This window comes from Zingiber officinale, chromosome 4B, assembly GCF_018446385.1.
Source record: "Zingiber officinale cultivar Zhangliang chromosome 4B, Zo_v1.1, whole genome shotgun sequence".
Lineage (NCBI taxonomy): Eukaryota > Viridiplantae > Streptophyta > Magnoliopsida > Zingiberales > Zingiberaceae > Zingiber > Zingiber officinale.
In genome coordinates, this window is record NC_055993.1 from 90,247,920 (window position 1) to 90,256,067 (window position 8,148).

At 41.0% G+C, this 8,148-nt stretch overlaps 1 long non-coding RNA gene across 1 annotated transcript; it reads left to right on the forward strand.

Annotated features, from left to right (window-relative positions):
* Positions 1-5,247: 5,247 nt before the first annotated feature.
* On the forward strand, positions 5,248-7,036 carry LOC121975461. The gene is made up of 4 exons (XR_006110328.1): positions 5,248-5,705; positions 5,788-5,879; positions 6,048-6,119; positions 6,549-7,036. It is a non-coding gene; the product is annotated as an uncharacterized LOC121975461 (long non-coding RNA).
* Positions 7,037-8,148: the final 1,112 nt, after the last annotated feature.

Consider the following 8,148-nt stretch of genomic DNA (forward strand, 5'->3'; position numbering starts at 1 on the left):
AAATGTCTCGTGTCTAACAAAACCCCCACACGTCACGTGGCTCGTCAACGATCAAGGTCCTGTGTCACATATATAATTTTATGTAATTATATGTATACACTACAAATAGATAAATCTCCTAAAAATAAATAACCAACTCTAAAGTAATAGCTAACCATGGCTACTACTCCTTTCCCTTGGTAAGACTAGATTAAATTTCAACCTAGTTTAACCCATCCAAGAACTAAATTACCATTAGATCCTTAATCATCATTCAACCTTTCATTATTACCTAAAACAATGCAACCCTAAACATCCTAATAATCAATTCTAGATTAGGTTTACTCACTGTAAACCTCCAGTAACCTAAGCCGAACCATTCTCATTAATTCTATTATCAATATGGGTTAAATAAATACATTCAATCACTACTAATAAATCTAAGCAAGAACAAAACCCTACACCCATTAGAAAACCTAATTTAGCAACCTACTAATGGGAATAACAGAGATACCTCATTAGAAATCACTTACCTTGAGATTTGGCAGCAATTCAGTAGCTTACAACCCCACAGTCCGCTACCCGAAAACTACAAAAGAACACCCACACACAAATTCTTCCAAGAATCAGTCCAGAACCTAATTGTACAACAATGAATTACTAAAACACTAACCAATAGGACAACACTTACCTCAATAGACCCCCACTTCTTCACCCGAAACCTTAACAGCCGCAAGAAATGAAGAGGCAGTGATCGGCACAAGGGAAGTCCACTAGTATGCTGATCCGATGCCTCCCTCTAGTCTAGATCAGAAAGAACATCACAAAGGGGACTAATTAGGCAAGATCTTTGAATCTATATGATTCCAAACAAAGCTTACCTAGATTGGTCGCCCCCAGATGATGTCACCTGCTTCGATCCAACTGGTGAGGAGATACAGATCACTCTCCAGTAAACAGATCGAGGAGGTCGATCGGCTGGGGACGACACGAGTCAAATCCCCCGCGATGCCCTAGAGTTGAATCCTCGTCGATCGCACACAAGAAATGACCAAGGAGGCAATCGCTCCGCCGAAGATAGCCTGGACAACGTCAGTACCCTCAAGATCCAGCGACTTTAATCCGGCGACGCAGTGAGAACGAGATCATCGGGGAAGAACTCGCCCTCCGTCGACGTCGGGTCGTCCGCATGAGAGAGAAAGGGGAAGAAGAACACCCACACACAAATTCTTCTAAGAATCAGTCCAGAACCTAATTGTACAACAATGAATTACTAAAACACTAACCAATAGGACTACACTTACCTCAATAGACCCCCCACTTCTTCACCTGAAACCTTAACAGCCGCAAGAAATGAAGAGGCAGTGATCGGCACAAGGGAAGTCCACCAGTATGATGATCCGATGCCTCCCTCTAGTCTAGATCAGAAAGAACATCACAAAGGGGACTAATTAGGCAAGATCTTTGAATCTATATGATTCCAAACAAAGCTTACCTAGATTGGTCTCCCCCAGATGATGTCACCCGCTTCGATCCAGCTGGTGAGGAGATACAGATCACTCTCCAGTAAACAGGTCGAGGAGGTCGATCGGCTGGGGACGACACGAGTCAAATCCCCCGCGATACCCTAGAGCCGAATCCCCGTCGATCGCACGCAAGAAATGACCAAGGAGGCGATCGCTCCGCCAAAGATAGCTTGGACAACGTCAGTACCCTCAAGATCCAGCGACTTTAATCCGGCGACACAGTGAGAACGAGATCATCGGGGAAGAACTCGCCCTCCGTCGACATCGGGTCGTCCACACGAGAGAGAAAGGGGAAGAAGAGAGGAATGGGTCGGTTATAGCTAGCTCCCGCGCGCACCCCCCTTCAACGCTCAAATATCAGCTCCACACCGGTGACGGCTAGAGAAAGAGGGAAGATCAGCGATCATGTGGAACCCAAGACACGGTGAACAAAGAAGAGGAAATCGAGCGGAGAGAAGAGAAGATTTTGTGTTTTAAAGCTAGGGCGCTATAGCTTAATTTCAAACTTAGGTTAGCTTAATTAAAGTATAAGTTCGCTCCCTAATCAACTCTCACCTAATGGTTATTTCAAATATGCCTCCTCTGTAATCCAAATTCATCCCCTTAAACATGTCGTACGGATTCCGTTTAATTCCAGGAAAATTTCTAAAAAATTTAGAAAAATCCAATAAGGTTATTTCTCGAATAACCTTATTTTTTAATTTGTGATATCTTACATTTTCCTTATCAAATTTCTCTTTAAAATCTCTTTTGAAAATCCTACCTCAATTTTAAAAAAAACTTTGAAAATCTTACGTTAAATGTTAATGTCAGGTTCAAGAGGAGGATTATTTAAATTATTTTCTCTTCTTTGAAAATATTTTTAAAAAATTATTTTTGGAAAGTATTTTTCAAAATACTTTAGCAAAATTGTTTTAATTTTTCAAACTTATTTTGAATAAATGTTTTAAAAAATTACTTTAACTTTACAAACTTATTTTTGAAAAGTGGCTTTCAAAAACTTATTTCTGAAAATGACTTTCAAAAACTTATTTTTGAAAAGGACATATGTTTGAAAATTGGTTTAATTTTTACAAGCTTATGTTTGAAAATTCATTTAATTTTACAAAACTTATTTTTGAAAGATACTCTGAAAATTACCTCAATTTTGCAAACCTATTTTTTACAAAGTTAATAGGTTTTTGCCTTAGTATTTATGATAAAAGTTAGCTATTTAAAAACTTGGCAATTTTGAAAAGATAAAGGATGTTGAAAACTATTTCGGATCTTTTTAACAACTTTTTCGAACTTTCCTTTAACTTATTTTTTTTAAAGTTAACTCCCCCAGGTCAACCTGAATATTTTGTGTTATCATAATTTTATTTCAAACTTTTTCTGTTGTCAACCTGAAAATTGTCTATGCTTGTTTTTTTTATGAATGTCAAAGGGGAGGGTTAGGTGGTTTAAGTTAGTTAGCAACAAAATATCAAACATAAAACAAGGCTAACTTAAAAACCATGTCTTATACTTACTTATGTTTTGCATAATTTTTACTAACTTAACACAGGTTGTCATTGCATCAAAAAGGGGGAGATTGTTGGTGCGGTTAGCACTGACGGTCTAACTCAGGTTTTGATGAATGACAAAATAGGTTAAGTTAGTTTCATAGTAATCTAACACTTTGACGAAGTGTGAAGGAGAAGCCCAACTAGGTCGACGGGCCGACCTGATAGCTGGCACGAAGTCCAGACTGGTCGACGGGCTGACCAGATATCTGGCATGAAGCCCAGCTAGGTCGACGGGCTGACCTAATAGCTGGCATGAAGTCTAGACTGGTCGACGGGCTGACCGGATGTCTGGCACGAAGTTAAGTTAGGTCGACGGGCTGACCTGATAGCTGGCACAAAGTCTAGACGGGTCGACGGACTGACTGGATGTCTAGCAGGTAAGTTAAGGTAAGTCATTGGAGGGGAGTGACTCCCCCGTTTGAGGGAGCAGTAGACGTCGATCCAACTTAGAATCATTTCGAAAATCTAAGTTGAGATTATGACTAGATTCCAGTCTCGGTGAGATGAAATCTAATTACTACTCTTTTATTATTTTTATGCTAGTTTTTATTTTGCAGGGTAGTATAACTTTTATTTTACCTCGGATTAACATTTTCTTGCAGGAGAATGACTTTTTGGAAGATGGTGCCCAGGCACTCGGAAGGGATCCAGGTGCCCAGAGCATGCCTATAAAAGTAGGCCTCCACGGATCATCAAAAACAACAACTTCTGCTAACAACTGCTCTATTGCGCTCTTCTCCTGCAACGCTGCAACTCTACGAAGCTTCTCCGACAACCTGCGGCTCAAGTTTTTTTTGTATTATTGTCAGTATTTTCTCTCTAAAGTTCTTGCACTTACATTTGTAATATGATTTTACGAACTATCAGTGATTGCCCAACGAAAGCACTCGACGAGTGCTAACCCTGGAGTAAGAGTCGACGAAGGCTCCGAACCAACTAAAAATAATCTGTGTTAGCATTGTGTTTTGCTTTCATTTTTCTGCTGCGTATTCTTGAACGAATTTTAAATCACTATTCACTCCCTCTAGCGACTTTCACTATCCAACAGTCCGAGCCGGGGACCTTCTTGTTCTAAGTCCGAGTGGGCTCGGTATTTTTTTATAAGATGTCATCCTCCAATAAGCATTGGAGGGACTACTACTTTTTTCTCCAGTTTCCTGAGCCGCTAGACTTCTTGACCAGCTGGATGATAGAGGTGACAAATCCCCCATCGCTCGAGAAGTACAAAAACCAATCAGACTTTTCCAAGTAGCTTCCAGTTTAGCCGGTCAGAAATATCACATTCACTGATTAATGTTGGAGGGCGTCCTTTACGTGTTCGGCTTGAGCCCGATCTGCACACGGCTTCTATCTAGCCTAGGTATGCTCTTTCTTCCCTTCATATTTGAATCTAACTAATTTTGCTTTCTTTTTTGCAGCTCACATCATGTTAAGGGCGCATCTGGATGGTAAGAGCAAACTCACGAATACCAAGATCAATGATGCGGCGATGGCTGAACTAGAGAGTTGAGGTCTACGGCTGATCGGCTCCCACGAGGATCCGCTTGGCAAGACCAAAGGAGCAGAAGTGTCGGTCGACGAGGGAGGAAGAAGCCAAACTGTGGCTAGTGGGGAGGCTGCTACAGCGAATCTTCCTCCCAAACGGCCCTCGATGCTGCCGATCGCGTTAGCTTCTGAGTCGACCACTTCCTGCGAACCCTTGAGACAGCGCAGGAGGCGTCGCGCAGAAACGTCCTCCCGTTCTGCCACTTCTGCCCGGTAGACACCAGTCCAAGCTAGCTCACGACTATCTTCTGAGCAGGGTGAGACATCCATGCCTATTCTTCCATAGCAAGGAGCCGTGACGCCCCACACCTCACTGTCATACGACCGGACATCGTCATTATCCGAGCTGCCACTGGGGGCAATATGCGCACCACCAGTCACCTTCATGTCACCTCTATAAAATATGGTACCCAAATAATAATTAAATAATAAGGTTATTTGACAAATAATCTTATTAGATTTTTCAAGAATTTTTAGAAATTTTCTGGGATTTAAACGGAGGTCGTATGCCATATTTTAAGGGGATAAATCAATTGATCTTAGAAGAAGCCTGTCTGGAATACCCATTAAATTGAGAGTTGATTAAGGAATTAACTTAGCATTTAATTAAACTAACCTAAGTTTTAATTAACCTAGGTTTATAAGTCGATTCCTTCTCCTATTCTTTCTCCCGAATTTCCCTTCGCCCGATCCCTTCTTCCCCGATTCCCTTCTTATCTTCCTCACACGCTGTCTCTCTCCCGATTGCTCATCGTCGAGGACCATCAAGCTTCGACGACAATGAGTCTTCCGATCGTCGATGCTAGCCGCTCTATCTCGCCTCCCTCACCGTGCGCCAACCACCTTAGTCTTCCGAACGCCGATGCTTGCCGCTCTTTCTCGTCTCCCTCACCGTGCGCCGACCACCTTCCCTTTTCCCCTAGCATCGATTCGGCTGATCCCTCGCGCTCTCCCTTCTCTCAGCATCGTCTCTGCCTGACATCGCCGGCGCCTGACATCGCACCACTCACCGCCCATTGCCGATGCAGGCCTAGCAGTGGTACTCATCCCGATCCCCTCCCTCTCCCTCTCCCTCTCGCGACGCTGTGCCCTAGCAGTGATCTTGGAGGTAAGCGGTTAGATCTGGTTGTGGATTTGAGTGTTCGATCTTCTTTATAGTGTTGATTTGGATAATGGTTTTTGGGAGGCAGTAATTGTGTTTTGGTTCCAACCACCACAGCTCCGTTGGGGATCACTTTCTTCGTCGGATCTGTGATCAACACCGGCGATTGAAGAGGAATAGGTAATGAGTATTGATCTTGTTGTTGGATTTTAGGTGGTGAATAGATTGTTTGGTTGCTTTCTTGTTCTTCTTTCTTGGTCCGATCAGTGATGATTTAGGGTTCTTTGATTTGGAGGGCAGCACCTATATCTAGCTCCAATCATTGTTGTGACACCATTCTCTTATCAGATCTAAGGGGAGAGTCTTACTTCTATTGTTGTGGCGATTGGATATCCTCGTCAAGTGGTGAATCGGATTTGGGTAAGTTGTGTAGGTAATTTCGTATATGAACTATATTTGATTCTTAGTTGTGAAATGGTTAGAGTGTCCTAATTCTATTTAGTTGTAATTTGTTGCTTGAGTGGATTTGGGTTTGTGTGTGATTATCATGTGGATGGATTATTATTGAGATGAAGGTTTATGGTTGATTTAGAGCAGTACATGATTGTTAATAGAATCATTAGATTGATATCATGATTAGTGGTGATGGGTTGGATGAATATAGTTTCTTGTGTGACAGTATTAAATGAATTATAATTAAGAGATTCATGGTTGAGAGTAATCAAAGTTAATCATTAATTAGGATAATTAATGATCATTCGATTAGAGTTTTTCCTAGTTAGTTTGGGTTTGAGTTTTGCTAGTTGTTGCATACATAATTAGTTAAACTATACATCATGTGATTTGCAGGATGTTGATTTGAAACGAGCATCTCGACGTGAGATTATTTAGCACGATCGACATATCAAGGCGGGTACTTCTTGCTTTATCTCTTTAGTACATTGATCTTAGTGCATGAGCTATATTTTTGGATAGTTCCTGTATTTATTTTGACTCCACTCGTATTTTTCCTGTGCTTGATACTTATCCACTCAATCTTTGAGAAACTCGTTTCTATATCTATACAGTCTCTCGTTGCTATCTATGATATTTAGCAAATACCGGATACCAAATACCAGTTACCAGATACTAGATAGTAGATATTGGATATATGGATACTGGATACCATGTTTACTTGCTTTGAATGTTGTATGTTTACATACCTTATTAAGGATGTTGGCTTCATGTAGCATACCTGTTTTCTGTTTATATATATATGATGACTGTTGCATTTTATGCATCATGTCATTGCATGCATGCCGGCGACCATGTCTCCCTTATAGTTGAGAGGGTCGTTGGTCAGGGTCGTACACTCGACCACTCATGGGTAGTGGTAGCTGGAGCGTGTCGCTTGTCCTGTCGTGCTCCCACTCGCTTACTCATGGGTAGTGATAGCTGGAATTGCGAGCAGCAGGGACCCCTGTCGTAGACGTAGCTAGTTAGCTACTATGCAACTATCCCCTCGGCCACTCGAGAGTAGTGGTAGATGAAGTAGTGTATAGTCTGTCACTGACCCGACCTCTCGACCATACAGGGGTCATGGTGTAGAGGGGTGAGCGGGAGTGTCATCCGTGCATACGTGGTTATATTATTTATGTTATTGTTGCTTACTTATGTTGTTATTACTTATTTATGCGGTTGTTGTTTACTTATGCTACTATTGCTTACTTATGTTGCTATTGCTTATTTATGTTGTTGTTGCTTACTTATGTTACTATTGCTTATTTATGCTGTTGTTGCTTACTTATGATGATATGCTCATATAGGTTGAGATATATACTTGAGGTATGGATTTAGACACTGGTTTACTTATTGGTAATATGTATATACCTTACATGTTACCCATGTAGTTATGAGTAATACTGTAGCAGGTCTTTGCTACACCTGACCTTCTATTACTAACCTTGAATATGGTTTCAGGTATGGACACTTATTATGATATCATTGTTGTATCTGCTATTTTCCCTACGAGACTGTATATCTTGTATCTCTAGTTCTTTATTATGTTTATGCACTATCTGTCTATTACCCGTTGAGTCTTAGTACTCACCACCCGAAAACTGGTTTATTTCGCCAGGTAGCAGGTAAAGGATTTATGCAGTCGCTTGGAGGTCCTGTTCACCAGTCCCACATCACATTCAAGGATGATCTTCTGGTTTTGATTTCTTACGCTATTTTGTTTTGGATTTGTGATCTTGGCATTGTAATAGTTTGATGTGGACTTGAAGTTATGTCTTGTGGTATCTTGTATTTAGTTTGGTGATGTTGTGTCAAGTCGAGCTGACTCGCAGTTAGTTGTTTTGTTCGTTTCATGTTCATTATTTTGTGATTTTTGCTATGTTGGTTTTTAGTACAGTCGAGTGAGTTGTTTAATGTATATATATAACTGCGTGGTTGTGTTTTATTTTGT